Genomic DNA, 12382 nt, shown 5'->3' with positions numbered 1-12382 from the left:
GAACTGGTCATAGCCTATGTGAAAGGAATGGAGAATGATGTCAATAGCCATCTCAGTTGAGTACCCCGCATCAAGCCTTCCCATGTTCTTAAATAATCCGATCATTTTGAGCACATGTGAGCTGATTGGCTCTCCTTTCTTGAGCTTAGTCTTAAGGATCTTCCTGTGGGTTTCAAACCTTTCAGTTCGAGCCTACTCTTGAGACATATTTTGTAACTCGGAAATAATCTCATAGGTCGATTCCTTCTCGAAGAAGGTTTTCTGAAGTTCAGGAGACATAGTGGCTAGTATTACGCACTTGACATCCCGATCGGCCACTTGCCATCGGTTAAGGGCAGCCTAAGTCACCTCCTCATTGGGAGCCTCAGGCATTTCCTCATCAAGGACATACTCTTTCTGTTCTTGCATAAGAACGATGCGCAAATTCCTTTGCCAATCAAGGAAATTGGTACCGCTCATCAACTTCTCCTAATCGAGAATTGAGCGTAATGAAAACTGGTTATTTAAGTTGTTCGAAGACATGATTCTACAATTGAAAGAATTTGAAATGAAAAACCATTCAAAATACATTAAATAATATTGAATTCATGCATATTTCAATACTTATTTAACGTCTTATTTACACGTAAAAAATTGTCCCCATTTTGTGAAAAATAAGGCGATTCCAAGATCCAAGGGATCAACAAGCAATTTAGGCATGCTTTGGCTTGTCCTAACACTTGTTATCCGAAGGTAAGCATTGCCTTGCTAATGGCTCCAAGCCATTCTTGGTTCGATAATCGTCACATCCATTGCATCTTGACGATGTATCTCTTTTACCACGATATATGAGGACTCCTCGCTCATACCGATGAGTTCAACCAAAACCATCTTGCACACCCAGTGTGCCTTACCAACTTCAAAGTAGTAATGGTGCCTCGCTTTGGCGTAGCCCACCATTATACCCATTTGGTTTGCAAGTGTTGTTTTGGAAAGGCAAGTTTAACTCAATATTATTAGGGACTTAGGATTTCTATGTTGGTTGATTTAAGTGAACTTAATTAATCATCGCAACATAATGAAAACCTGAAATGCATCTAACATATCATTTATATATATAAGCACAAGCATAAATATAAAAAGCATAAGTATAAGATGCATACTGGCAACTAGCATGACCCCTTGAATTCTTCAAGTCTTCAAAAGGTCTTCATTTGCAACTTCAAGGCTTCATCTTCCAAGAAACTCCGTCTTCAAGACTTTACCAAAAATATGCAACTACTAGTATCTACGATTAGGACTAGTCTAAATATAAAGGTACTAAAATACTCAACGGTGCGTAGACCGTATTTAGATTTACAAAAATACATTACAGCACGTAGTCCGTATTTTCTATCCTAATCGGGTCACACTAGTTGTCATTTCATAAAACATGTGAGAGAATATACATTCCATTCATCCATTCACTATATATGAATGGCCCATGCATTTTACAACAATAAACAAGTAATAATGCGTTAAATATACGCGCGCACTAGTAACTAATCTACGTGGTTAATCCGATTAACACGCCTAATTAAAACTAGTCAAAGTTGTTTAACCGATTATGTAATGACTTAATTAATAATTGAAGCTCCCACTAAATTCCGCATCCAACATAATTAATCCAAATAATTAAGCCGATAGAACCCAAAATTTGCCAAAATTAAATTTTGCCAATGCCGCTCAAAAAACCGAGGCCTAGCCTCCAAAAATTTTAATTAAAATAAACAAGATTAATAAAATAAATAAAACGGCAAAAATTTGCAAAATATCATTGCCTTGAAACCAAGGTTCATGTGCTAATTAAGGAGAGGTGCGCATAGCCGTGACTCATGCCAAGCGTCACACCCATAGCTTAGAATACAGTATACGCTTCGACTCTTCTACGGGGCGTGCAAGAACGTAAGCTACGAGGCCACACAAGCTTGCTAGCCATGCGCACCATGCCACAAGTGACAGGATAAAGTCGTATCACCTAATCAAAAGTAATTACCTAAGTCCTCTAACTTATGCAGATAGGGAAGTAGGGTCGATTCCACAGGGAAACTAGTCTTTCTACTCCTAATTAATTATTATAATCGAAATTATTAAAGTAACCAATATTTTTGTGATTAAAATCTATACTATGAAGAATATGAGTAAGAGGAATAAATTAGGAAGAAATCAATTAATAATAAAAGCCTAGGGCATAGGTTCACTAATAAACAATATTCCGGGGTAAAACATAATAATCAATCATCAATACATTAATTAATCAGATCATAAAGGGCTTTCGCTACGTATTATAATCACAGAGTTAATTTACCGGTATTAAATCTCATCTCTCGAATCTCGACCTAACCACTTATAAATTAGTCTGCCTATTGAAACTAAGCTTAAACATCAATTCTCATCTCTCGAATCTCGAATCAATATTGCTAAACTCATACAATTGCACCTAGCCAAATCTAATTGCATAGTATTAAAACAATCAATAGGAAAATAATTAAGTATTGACAATCAACAACCATAAATTACCCCTTCATATTATTTATTATATCCCCATAAACCTTAAAAAGAAAACTACTCAGACATGATTAAAGCTAAACACATCAAAGCAATTAAACAAGACATAAGGAATTGAAAGAATGAAAATACGGAAATTAATAAATTAGAAATCGTACCGAATCGACGGAATTACAAACGGAGTTTAGGAACAAGAGAAAAGTAAAAGTTTAGAGAGAAAAAAATCTATGTAGAGAGAGAAAAGTAGTAAGAGTATGTAAAGAAGTGTACTAAACTTGCTTAATAAAATTACATTAATATTAGGAAAATTTGTCTAGAACTACCCGTAAGATAGGGTGTTTTGTTAACAGCTACCCAATTTTTTTTTAATTGTTTACAACTACCCGCAAGATGGAAAGCATTTGGGTAGCACTACCCATTAACGTTTTTCGTCCAATTTTCACGTTAATGGGGCCCACCATTAACCTTTCCCACCCAATTTACTCCCCCAACTACTTTTCTCTCTCCTCTCTCCTCTTCAATTCCTTTCCCTCCAATAACAGTCAAAAATCCGATTGAAGAATTCAAGCAATTGAAGACAACTGCAGGTAATCTCTCACACTTTCCTTCTAATTCATTGATTTTCGCATTTGTTTACAAGTTTTAATTGATTGGAATTACAAGAATTAGGGTTTAAATTATTGTTTCAATTTAGGGTTTATGTGTTCAATAATATTTGGGGGTTTCTGATTTCTACGGTTTGGGGGGTAAGTTGAGTAATGAGAATCAGTAATGCTGGCTTAGAGATAAAATTTTGAAGCATTTTAATAACTAAATTGACATTTTAATTTGTAGGATGTCCAATTCTTCATACCATTCAGCTATGCAATTTCATCCAAACAAGTGCAATTGTGGCATTTCACCTAAACTTGAGACTTTGTGGACTACAAAAAACCCTGGGAGAAGATGAAGCAAATACGGGGATGATAGAGCTGCAAATTTCTGAAAAAGGGACGAAGATGATGGTGAATATTTGCTGCTTAGGTCAGAAAGGTTGAAGGTCAATTGAAGAGAGTAAAGAAAAGAGTGGAGTGATAATGGAGGATAATTAGAGGAGAGAGAAAAGGTAATTGGGGGAGTAAATTAGGTGGGAAAAGTAATGGTGGGCCCCATTAACGTGTAAATTGGACGGAAAACGTTAATGGGTAGTGTTACCCAAACGTTTTCCATCTTGCGGGTAGTTGTAAACAATTAAAAAAAATTGGGTAGTTGTTAACAAATCACCCTATCTTGCGGGTAGTTCTAGACAAATTTTCCTTAATATTAAGCAAGGAGTTCTACGCTAAACAAAATTTATCGGAATCAATCAATCCCTCCAAACACACGCGCCCGGTCGGGCTAGAGGTCGCCCGATCGGGCGCGCCTTTTTGATGCTGATCCACTTCTCGCGCCCGGTCGGGCGCGAGCTCTTCTGAAGTGTTGCCTCGCCGGGCGAGCTCTCTTGGGCTCCTATTGGAACTTCGATTGGGCCTCGAACCTTCGGCCCAATCGGATTTCCCCTTTGGGTCTTTGAACTCGGTCCAAAACGCCTCGGAATCTCAAGTATCGAGCCCTTAATCACCGATATGCTTCTTCTAACTGGTCTTGGGCTTCAATGAGTGTTCGTGTTCCTCTAATGCTCGTAGCCGCTCCTCGAAAATCCGGGAAAATGCTCCAAAAGTGCAATTTCCTACAAAACTAAACCAACACTACGAAAACACTAGAAAACACCAATTAGTAATAAAAGTGGCTCGAAAGAGCCAAAAACACCACTAATTATGACCAAGGGACGGGGGTAAATCACTATGTAAAATAGACACATCAAACTCCCCCAAGCCAAACCTTTGCTTGTCCCTAAGCAAAGAGCTCATCAATGAACATATAAAACATGCCTCACCCCAATAATAAAATCAAGCACAAACGATTCAAGGCAAATCAAATGAACATGCTTCAACATCAATCAATCTTATTCATCTAATCACCCTTCCTCCCCAACAATTGTCAAATAGAGCAAACCACAAGAGCATATAGAATTCAAGACTAGTGCTCACATACTCAACTCTCATTTATGTGGCGAGTAAAAGATGTACTCGATCGCTCTCCGTCCCAACCCCTTTAATGTGAGCAATGCCCTCCCAAACTCACACACTCGTGTGTTTAAAAAGACATGCACTCAACCTAATAGTCGACTTGGAATATGTCAAGTCATAACTTGCATTGATAAGCAACACTTTCACATTTACACAACTCTATGCACAAGGTCGGAAGGTCTTTAAAGCTTGTAATGTAAGGCTAGGGGTAAAGGGTAGGATAAATTTGGGGAAATGTGAGAGAAAAGCTATGCATTAAGGGAGCCAAATCCTAAATAAACCCATGATCAAAAATAGGTGATGATCATACATCTCCAACAACATAACTAACTCCAACAAAAACCACCAAACACAACTCCAATCATAATAATCAATCCCAATACTTACAAAATTCACTCATAAAAATATGATAATAATGAACTAGAGTGAATAACAAACTTTGAACACAAACTTGAAATATTTACATTGAAACTCAACTTTTTTTTTCTTTTCTTTTGATCAACCTTCACTTAGATCATTTGAACATCAAACACTTTTTTTTTTCTCTTTTGGCCCTTTTTTTTCCTTTTATTTTTTCATTAGAAGTTCACTTTCTCTTTTTTTCAAATTTCTCACTTTTTTTTTTCTTTTTCATCACACTTTTTTTTTCAAGAATATACAACTTTTAAACTCATCAAAACAAAAATATGATCAAGAACAAATAACTTCTCAAAACCCACCCAAATTGTGCAAATAGTGTGCACACTACAAACTCCCTCACCTCACTCACTAATAGCTCCCCCAAGCCAAGCTTGGGACTAGTAACTAATGGGGCAAAATAGGCTTGTAATGTGGCTAATAAACAACAAAAAGTCAAGGCAACAACGTGGGTAGCAAGAAGGGAACAAATGTATCTAAATAAATCTGAAGGCTACCTAAAGAAAAAATGCCTTCGTCCTCCACATGTGCTGGGGCTTTCTGTTTAGCATGAGGGTGGTAATATTTCTGCTGTGGAAGGGGTGCTTGTTGTGGTTGTTGTGGAGGTGGAGGATTTTGAACATTGGTGCTACGATAGGATAAATATGGATGGTTTTGGTAGCCAGGATTGTAGATGTTGGAGTATGGGTTATTTTGCTTATAGGTTTGAAAGGCATTAACTAGCTCCATCGAACTCCTGCAATCTTGCTCATAATGTCCTACACTTCCACAATTTTCACAAAAAGCATCATTAGAATTGTTAGTAACAGCATAGACATTAGCAACATAATTAAGAATGTTAGTACTAAGGTTATCTAATTTCTGGCAAATAGATGTGAGCTGAGCTTGCAAAAGGGATACTGAATCAACATGGTTTTTTCCCTTGTTTTCATAGCCCCTAGAATTCCCATATTGGGAATTATGTATCGCCATATCTTCAATAACCTAACCTGCATCATCAACATTAAGATTCATAAATCTACCACTAGCTGGGGAGTCTATGACGTGGGGAAAACTAGGTCGTTGTGCTAATCTTCCCTAAGCCAAACAAAATCTATAAACACTCAACAAACCTAAATACAAGTATAGAGGTAAGTCAAGGGTCGAACCCAAAGGAACGGTAATGTCTAAGTGCTTCCAATTATGTGCCTAAGCTAGGTCGAAGTCTAAGGATAAAAAAGGATACTAACAACTACTAAAACGAAGAAACCAAACGAATAAAAGAGCTAGGGATTAGGATCCGCAAATAATAGCAATGAACATAGCAAATTGGAATAGGAAAGTCGACTAAGTCAAGCAATGTGAGGGAAAATCAATCATGCAACCAAAAGAGCATATCAAGCTATTCTCCTAGAGGTCTAACTAGCGTCAACTACGATAAACTCTAGCTAGGAAACATCACAAGACACCTCAATCGTGTAAATGCAAGCCACAAATCAATGGTCCGTATCAATGTGAACTTACAATCCAATCTAGTGCAATAATCAAAGTTAGCTACTCTTTAATTAATCACACACATGCACATGATCAATCAACCAAGTTTAATCACATCATCAACTCCATCAATTATCCCCAATTTGCATCAATCCATTACATCATAAGCTTCACCAAATCCCTAACCAAACAACTACTCTAACATCATCATGAAATCAACAAACAACTAAAGAAATCAACAATCAACAATCTAAGAAGAACAATTACACTAATCAAGTATCAAATATCAATATCAAACCAAACAAACATGAATATCAAATATCAATCATCAAATTCCAATCAAAATCAAACAATCCAAACATGAATACTAAACAAAACAATAAATGAGATAGAGTTTAGAAATGCTCTTTGATAATAGAGAAGATCTCCAATACAATTGTCACCATTGAATCTTCAATCTCTCAATCACCATTGAAATTCCTCACTTTTTCTCTCTAAAATATACTCCTAAAATTACCCCTAAATCTAGAGAGAGAAGCTCTCAACTAAGTTAGGAATATGATCTAATTGTATTATGAAACTTGCTTCCCAAAAATGGGTTCCAAAAGGTATATATAGAGGCGCAAAATCGTCAAAAACTGAGCGAAAAAGACCCACGACGGCGCGGCCGCACAACAGGGGATGTGCGCCCGCACCACTGTAGCGTGCGCCCGCACAGTCCTGGTGTGCGGCCGCACCACCCGCGCGTACGGCCGCACCTAGCTGGGTTTCTTCGATTCTTCAAAGCTTTGAGCATAAGTGATGGGTGCATGACTTATGATGGTGATGAACACTAGAAGCGGCAGTAGCTAAGGCTCAATATTGGTGGGCACACAACCCCTTTGATGGTAGCACCGCATGCAAGCGCAAGAGAAGAGCCTAGACTTGGAACTTCCACTTCTTTGCATCTTGAGCTTCCCGAATGCCATGAACTTGATCCAAAAGCTTCCTCCACCATAGTGGATCACCAAAATCAAGACCCGAACCTCGTTCAATACCTACAACCACGAAAATAGAGCAAATAAAGTAGAATAGGCTAGAAAACCAACGAAATGCATGAGAACTTACAAAATAAGAGAGGAAGGGTAAAACTAAGCAACAAAGTATAAAACTAAGTACTTATTAAGCATGAAAGCTATGAAAAGAGGATAGAAAGGACCTAAATGCTCGTCAAATGTGTGTCATTTATGACACACATCACCAAGACACATTCCTAATTAAATATGTAGACTCAATCCAATCTTGTGGCAACCAAAGCTCCCACTCAACTTCTGAAATAACCAGGAAACGCTCTTTATAATCTCCAGTTATGGGTAGACGTTTGAGTGCACTACAGCCATAACATCCATTGGATGAAATCAATGTTCTACTCATGTCAAAGGAATCCACTAATATATCTAGAAGCTTTATACTTGAACTTCAAAGTAGGTCTATAGTTCAATCATGCATCATTCATGCATATCCATGTGATTGACCTAGCATCACTACGCTCCTATAGCCCATGAAACCGCGCTATCCAATCAATCTTAACATGCTAGTCCATTAATTGAAATCATTTATGTCCAGTTTAATGATTCCAAACTAGGAACTTAATAATGTATGAATTTATTTCACCTGTGGGGTTCCATTCACCATGCCATGAACCTAATTAGCCAATCAATCCATAATTATTTTGGACATTTTATTTAATATTAAAAACCACGATTAAGAAATGATAAATTTCTAATTAAACATAACTCTGCAAATGAATGTATTACATATGTAATAAGTTTTTCTCAAAAACAAATACAACTTAAATTACATCATTAGCCTCAATCCAGTTGCACTAGTATGTTTCTCATGCTTAGGCAATGGAAGGGGTTTAGTAAGTGGATCAGCAATATTCTCAACCGTATGAACTTTGCACATCTTGACATCTCTTCTGCCAAAGATCTCTCGAATGAGGTGATACTTCCTCTCAACATGTTTGGATTTGAAGTGTGACCTAGACTCCTTTGATTGAGCAATGGTGCCATTGTTGTCACAATACAACTCGATTCCCTTTTGAGCACTTGGTACGATATCCAGCTCAGTTAGGAACTTTTTTATCCAAACTGCTTCCTTAGCTGCTTCAGCAGCAGCCAAATACTTTGATTCTGTCGTAGAGTCTGCGACAGTGCTTTGCTTCGAACTCTTCCAGCTCACTGCTCCTCCATTCAGACAGAAAATGTACCTAGATTGTGATCTAAAATCATCTCTGTCTATTTGGAAACTCACATCCGTATAACCTTTGACAACCAACTCATCTTCGCCACCATATACTAGAAACATTCCTTTCGTCCTTCTCAGGTACTTAAGGATGTTCTTGGCAGCTATCCAATGTGCATCACCTAGATTTTCCTGAAACCTGCTACACATGCTTAGAGCATATGCAACGTCATCATGGCATACATTATAGATCCTACTACAGAAGCATAAGGTGTGATAGCCATACGTCTCATCTCATCCTAGCATAACAAGGCACTGAGATTTACTAAGCGTAATGCCATGGGACATGGGGAGAAATCCTCATTTGGAGTTTGTCATCTCAAACCTATCAAACCTTATCAATATAAGTCTCTTGACTTAGTCCAATCATCCTTCGAGACCTGTTTCGATGGATATTGATTCCCAAAATGTACTCGGCGTTACCCAAGTCCTTCATGGAAAAACAATAACTCTTTAACAATTCCTTGACTAATTCGGTATGTCGTTTCCCATGAGTAGCATGTAATCTACATACAAGACTAAGAAAACCACGCTGCTCCCACTAGACTTCTAGTATACACAAGATTCTTCTTCACTTTTGAGAAAGTTAAACTGTTTGATCACTTCATTAAAACAAAGATTCCAACTCCTGGATGCTTGCTTTAATCCATAGATGGATTTCTGAAGTTTGCATACCTTTCTAGGATTTTTTGGATCTTCAAAACCCTCAGGTTGTGTCATATAAACTTCCTCCGTCAAGAACCCATTCAAGAAGGCGGTTTTGACATCCAACTGCCAAATTTTGTAATCGGAAAATGCAGCAATCGCTAGAAGAATCGAATAGACTTTAGCATTGCTACTGGGGAAAAGGTTTCATCATAGTCAACACCATGAATCTGTCTATACCCTTTTGCAACCAGTCTTGCTCTATAGATGTAGGCATTTCCATCCTTGTCTATTTTAGTCTTGTAGACCCACTTGCAACTAATGGGTTTTACCCCATTAAGCAAGTCTACTATGGTCCACACTTCATTTTCAAACATCGATTCCATTTCGGATTTCATGGCTTCAAGCCATTTATCTGAGTTGGGGCTCACCAAAGCTTGCTTGTAGGTTGTGGGTTCTTCATTCTCCAATAGGAAGATTTCATAATCCTCAGTTAGCAAAACCTCAATAAACTGTTTGTTTTTTATTCTCGTAGACCTACGTAGGGTAGGAGCAACAATAGAAATGTTCTCTCCAACTCTATTAAGATTTTCGCATGAATTAGATTCAAAAGGGACGATAGGAGTCTCGCTAATCAATTAGCTTGCCCCGACGCATGATTAATCGACTTATGCGCCCTCGCCTCTGATGTGGTGTTATTCACACCCATTTATTTGTTGCTCGTCTCAAATTTCTTCGAGAACTACTTTACTCCCACTTGGCTTTCTAGAGAGGAATTCCTTTTCTAGAAAGACACCATCGCAAGCAACAAACACTTTGTTATCTTCGCAATTGTAGAAGTAATACCCTTTTATTTCTTTGGGATAACCCACAAAGAAACACTTGTCTGATTTAGGGTGTAATTTATCACCTTGTAAACATTTTACGTAGGCTTCACATTTCCAGATCTTGAGAAAATACAACTTTGGCTCTTCCATTCCATCTCATATGGAGTCTTTTCAACTGCTTTGGATGGGCACTGTTTAGTACTCTAGCAGCCGCTTCTAATGCATATCCCAATAATGATATGTGAAAATCAGTAAAGCTCATCATGGACTAAACCATATCTAGTAAGGTCCTATTCCTCCTTTCTGACACACCATTTAACTGTTGTGTCCCAGGAGAGGTTAATTGTGAAAGTACTCCACAATTAATCAGATGTTCATCAAACTCTTGAGTCAAATATTCACCACCACGATCAGATCGTAATGTATTGTTCTCCCAAGTTAGTTTTGTACTTCATTTTGGAATTCTTTGAACTTTTCAAAGGCTTCCAACTTGTTCTTCATTAAGTAAATTGTAACACCCCCGATTTACTAATTAATAATAAACAAGAATTTATTGGAAAATTAACGACCTTTAAATAAAATTGCGGAAGCATACACCTAAATCGGAGGTATTACCGCCACACTCACAACCTGTCGAGTGTTAAGGCTTACAAAAATCCCAATAATTACAACCCAATAAATCTAAGTGAGCTATTTATACAACTTTACAACTCGTTATAGCAAACTAATCGAAACACTTGAGCTCCTTTAGCTACGATCATCACTTGATTAACCTGCTTAAACAATCTTGACTGCTCACCATTAAGGACAAATTCCAAAATAGATCGTCGCAGGGCCACCATAAGAAAAAGACATGGCCGCAAACACAAGTAGCACAACAAAATAGCACACACGTCGGCAAAAGCTAAGTAATCATCACATATCAGAATACAAAGAATAATTGAATAATTAATATTACTAGTCCAATTAAACAATGTAGTTCAAAACTACATTACACATTGTACTCTGAAAAATAACCTTTTATCAACCCAACCTCGAATAAAAATATGAACCTTTACTCAATCAATTCATAAAACCCATAAGTGTGCCATGCTCGCTGTCCTATACCTAGCCTTGGACATGGGTAATTCGAATAAATAAACCAACAAGTATAAAAACTTGAATACTCTCAATAACCAGAAAACACCTTGAACCAGACCACATACGGGCCAATTCCCACTATAGGGGACCATAAAAAAATAATAAATAAAGATTGTACCTCATTCTTAACTCATGATTATCATCCTCTTACCAACATGCCAAGGACTGAAGTATACAACGTCGAGCCTCAAACCAAGAACAAAATAATAATGTTCACCCTTTTGATCTCATACTTTGATCAAATAATCATTCACAACTAAATCTCAATAATGGCACAAATTCCCAAATAACATAACAATTTAATTCATAATATATCTCAACTCTTAGGGTAATAATACTAGCATCCAAAAATAATCAAATCTCAACCCAAAAATAATACTCTGCATTAATAACCCTGAACCTCGATAAAACAATACTCCCTATAGCAACAACATTAAAACCCTAGAAATAATCAATCATAAACAATGAAAGTAATACGATTCTCATATCCAATCAAATCATATAATACTACGCACTTATACATATGTAAATCTTGATCATACAAAAAACAAAATTATAAATTTTACACATGACAATGCAAATACAAACAGCACAACAATAATTAATAATTAAACAAGTTCGGCAACAAAAGATGTGTGTGATTACCGATCTAATAGAAAGGCGCAATACCGCAAATAACACATGACATGAATACTCCAACCTTCTACTGCTTGATCACCACCATGCGAATGCCTCAAAATTTTGGAATAAAACAAAATAGTTTGACCAATTGATGATCATGAACAAATAATACGTATTCTAAAGATTGATGGCACATATGGGACATGTGGCTGCTACTTAAATCCCAGAACATAATGGAGTTAATTCTACTAAAAAAACGTGTTTTTGCGACCGCCACAAACGGTCGCAAATATGTGGAAAAACGGTCGCAAACAGAAATTGCGACCGTCAACGGTCGCA

The sequence above is a fragment of the Chenopodium album genome, chromosome 23, assembly GCF_948465745.1.
Source record: "Chenopodium album chromosome 23, dcCheAlbu1.1, whole genome shotgun sequence".
Lineage (NCBI taxonomy): Eukaryota > Viridiplantae > Streptophyta > Magnoliopsida > Caryophyllales > Amaranthaceae > Chenopodium > Chenopodium album.
Note: the sequence above shows the minus strand (reverse complement) of the source record.